Consider the following 4,818-nt stretch of genomic DNA (forward strand, 5'->3'; position numbering starts at 1 on the left):
GCACACGTTAGGCTGTTGTCAGGCAGGCTTTTAACTGAGGGAATTAGCAGTCAAATTAGATGGGTACAGTGTAATAATAATAATAATAATAATAATAATAATAATAATAATAATAATAATAATAATTTTTTGTACAAACTATTGATTGATACAGTACAGGCCAATGTGTGTGTGTGTGTGTGTGTGTGTGTGTGTGTGTGTGTGTGTGTGTGTGTGTGTGTGTGTGTGTGTGTGTGTGTGTGTGTGTGTGTTTAGTCATTAAAACAATGGCGGCCTTCTGTTTGTTTCTATATTTATCTGCACTGTAGATCACTACATGTAAATGGAACAGATTAATAATAATTGACTCTGACCGGACATTTTGCTTGGTAAGCGCGACTGATAGTTAAAGTGCCTATTGTTAGCTGAAGCAGGATGCAGCGTCAGGCCGCTGAGGGTCACTACATGGAAACATGAACAAAGCAGTTCGGTCCTCAGCTTTTCAGATACCGTGGTGTTGTTGCCGATGAGAAGCGGAGGTGGAGGAGTGTGGGGGGAAGGAGGGACGGAGAGAGGGAGAGAGGGAGGGAGGAAGGGGGGCGGGCTAAATTTAAAGACTGATTTTCTGCGTGATCTCTGGAAGATTAAGATTTCTTTGCACTATAGTCTTTATTTCGATTTTGATAATGTTCCTTTAATTGTTTATTATTATTATTATTATTATTATTATTATTATTATTATTATTATTATTATTATTATTATTATTATTATTATTATTATTATTATTATTATTGTTATTATTTCCTTTAGCAGGCCTTAAAGATCTTTGTTCAACAAGACCAAAAATCTCAGTGGTCTGACTAGTTGATCCCTAAAATAGTATCTTAGTCAAATTAAGACATGACAGATATTTACTCATAGCCCAATAATTATTTAAAGCAATTAAGACTTTTGTTTTTTTAATTAAGACCTCTGGTGGTTTGTTGAAGGGACGCGATCTCAATGGGGCTCCCCCTAGTGGTGAGACAAGCTGGAATCACTGAAGAATTCTGATGAGGATGTTGTAATAGTGCCCATTTAAAGCTGAATAAAATATGTGAGCAGATGTATTTATAAAGTGACTGGACATAATAGATGGATACCAGATGAACTGATCAGAGTAGATGTGATGATTTGATTCTGGTAGCTAGGGTCAAAGGCCAATCAAGAATCTCTTGGGATGATCTCCAAAATAAGGGAGACATGGGATGATTGTAACATGGAGAGTGTTGTGATGCCTTTCCATCACTTTTAGGGAACAGATAGAAGGCCGTGATTCTTTCAATATTTAGCTACTCCTGCATTACTTGGTGGATGTCAGTGTAGAAGGCGTGTGTGTTCCAATTTTAATGAGATTTTAGAGATAAGAAAGTAATTTTTTGACCAAAGGTAAATTTTGTTTGGTACTTACACTGTTGGAGCTACAGTCACGTGACTGTGAGTTGAAAATGTAGCTTTTCAATCCTCAGATTTTCAGCTGAGGATTTAATTTTCCTCAGCTAATTTCAAAGCACAGTTAGCTACTGCAGCTAATACAGTTAGCTGTACAATGACTGACAGAAGTATGGTGGGTTGTAGACGTAATGTTACCAATAGGCCTGTCACAATAAGTAATAAATACATTAATCGCTTGATAAATTAAAACAAGCTCAGTAATTTCCATTTCCATTATTTATTATTTTTATCGTTTCTCTCTCTTTCTACCAAAATCTGAATGTCAAGAGGTTTCAGCCTGGTCCACTGGTCTCAACTAGCCCATTTTTTGACAATTGTGTTTACATAGATGTACATAGATTCCATTCCATTCAGCACAATCTCTTAACATGACAAGCCTATTTACAAACCTGGCCTTATGTATTTAACAGCATAAAATGATTGTACTCTTCATGTATTTCACAAAGATGACATCAGTCAAAGTGATACATGCCACTGCGGATCTGTTACTTTATAACTGTAATTTAATAGAGATGACCAAAGTTACTCCAGTAATTAAAGCTGAGGACCAAAATGTTTTCACTAATAACAGAACAGCATAATCACTTTGCCAGGTCTGTAAAATCCTGGTATGGTAAAACTGATCCACATCCATGGCAGACAACAGAACGGACAACAAAACTTTTGTCACTGATTTAATTTCAGATCAGATCAATATGCTTTTTTATTTTGTGAATATGCAAATGAGTACTGTCCCCTTGTTCATGTCTACTTTTTCTTGCATACACACATAAATTGAATGGAAGTTAAAGTTATGGCCCATCAAAAACAGTGACAGATATTGTTCTGGTTCTATTTCTCATTTGTTGTAAAAATGGAATCCACAATGTGGCCTCTGTTTTTGCTTTTTTTTTTTTGTATTATTGTTACAACTCACTTCAGCTTGTATTGCAACGTAGCGATCCCAGTAAGTTGTAACAGAGGAGGTCTGTATCTTTGACATTAACTCAAAGTCTGTGATATACTTAAAGGGTTTTCGTCAGTACCATTTGTAGTAAACACACATGAGTATTTTGCATAACAGTTTGAGAAGACTATCTCCAAAACTCAAGGAGTTAGATATGCTGAAGAAAAAAGTGTTACAATCTCGGTCTCCACTACTTTTGAAAATTATCATTACTCTTTCAGGATGTTGACCATAATCATTAAAATAAATGTTTAAAAAAAACCTGTGTCAAAAGTAAATTAAAGTAGGAAGGAAGGTAATTTGCTGTTAACATGCTCCCGTTTGGTTTGCTTGATCACAATATTTTTTCAAGGTCAAGCAGTCAAAGATGAAGTCATAAGTTGTAGTAGTTTTCTGGTCAACAGCCAGAATGTTTCACAACCACTAAGCTGAATGAAAATTTTTCCATTGACATACTGAGAGTTCTCTTATAATGTCCCCGAGTATCTCCACAGCTACAGGTGTAAGGACTTGGTCCCAGTCTACAAAATTAATCTACAGTATCTATCCAAATTACTCCAAATAAGGGAGCAGTGGGCCAACAGGATCGTGAATGTCAGACCCATTAACATGCTGACCACAAAGATCAACCCAACATATGAGCAGTTGTACTGTAGCTCAGACTGCTGAAGAAGGTTCTGTCAGAAAGGTGTTTGGGCAGTTTACTGGGTATGTGGACTAGCTACTGACTATTCAGACCACCCATACTGAAAGAACCAACAACATAATGAAATAGGACAGTAAGTACAAGAACCAGATCCCAGAGCAATGGAAGAAAGTGGTCTTGTCCAATTAAGCTAATTTTCCAATAAATTGCATGTTTGGTCAGATGTTTTCCTGCAAAACACATAGTTCCAGAATCTTTTGTAGGAAGAAGACAAACTGGGGAAGGTTGTGATGTTTTGGGCAATGTTCTGCTAGAAAACATTGGATCCCAGGCATCAATGTTGAAGTTTCTTGACACATATTTAAAAAAGCTAATTAGAGACCATATACATACTCTCATGGAAACAGTATCACCTGAAAGTGGTGGCCTCTTTCGGCAGCTGTAAAGCAAAGACACTCCTGAAATAGTTTGAGGAGGGTAAGAATTTGTTGAAGTAGTTCACTTGGCCTCCAGTTTCCCCAAATATTTCCAATCAAGTGCCTGTGGGATGAGTCTGATTCATGAAGGCTTCACCTCACAAGCTGCAGAACTCAAAGGCTCTGCTGCTAACGTCTTGGTGCCAGATAAAACAGCACTCCTTCAGGGGTCGTTGGACATAGCTTGATGGGCCAGGGCTGTTGTTTCAGCAAAAGAGGTACCAACACAATGCTAGGCAGGCGGTGATAACATTATACCTGGCCAGTGTTGTTTCTTTATAAAGATTTAATGTAATCTATGTGGAAATGTTCAAACAAGTGTAGTCCAAAGCTCATTAAGCTCAGCACATCACATAATCTGCCTGTGAAGTGTTTGCTCAGCAAAGGGTCTATGGACAGAGGACAGCTCCTATTTATCACTGTGTTTCACCCCTGACCTCCCAGAGTCACAGTTTGGTCCTTGCTCAGCCTACAACTGCTCCTACAAATATTAGGGAGCACAGGGGCAGAAAGCACGGCCCTGCCCCGGGGGGTGGGTGGCGTGTGACGACTTCAGACTATCTCCTGTTTGTCTCCAGCATGATTTTGTTTTGCAAGTGTGCTGTGGCTACTGCTCAGCACAGACCTGCATCAGACAAGCGCTGTCTCTGTCTCCCAGATATATTTGTACAATAAATAAAGGGGAAGGGCTACAGCCAGGCTGCTGTTTTGACTTCATCATTTATAATTTGTGCAGTTTATTCCCTGCACCCCCCTCTACACACACCCACAGAGATTTTCTGCTGGAGTGGCAGGATCTTTGTGGATAAAAGCAGATAGTGTTGCAATCACTCTGGGTGAAAGCTACAGGAAGATGAGTTGCTGTGTTTAAAGATAACTTGAGAGATTTCAGATTGTGGGTTAGTTAATATATCATTGCTCATCAGAGACCAGTACCGCTGAGTTCCTGGAGGTTTTCTTACTGGGAGAAACATTGATAGACAAACTAATCTAGAAATAAAAACAGAACAACTGTATAAAAGAAGGATGATGTTGAATCATTTCAGAAAGGGTTGTTTCAGTGCAGAATGCATCCCGGTATGACAGTATAGAGGCCCAGAGAAGGTGAAAACATTGGTTTTGGATATTCAGGACCAGCCCATATTTTAAGCCCACAAGGGGCCATAATTTAAATTGGGGCCCCTTTTTTCAGTGAGCAGTGAGCACCCACCACAATGTCTCTTCTTACATTTTCCAGGTTGATTTGTGTAAGCACGGCCTTAAAGGCAAATAATTT

This window comes from Poecilia reticulata, chromosome 9 (assembly GCF_904066995.2).
Source record: "Poecilia reticulata chromosome 9, P_reticulata-male-v2, whole genome shotgun sequence".
Lineage (NCBI taxonomy): Eukaryota > Metazoa > Chordata > Actinopteri > Cyprinodontiformes > Poeciliidae > Poecilia > Poecilia reticulata.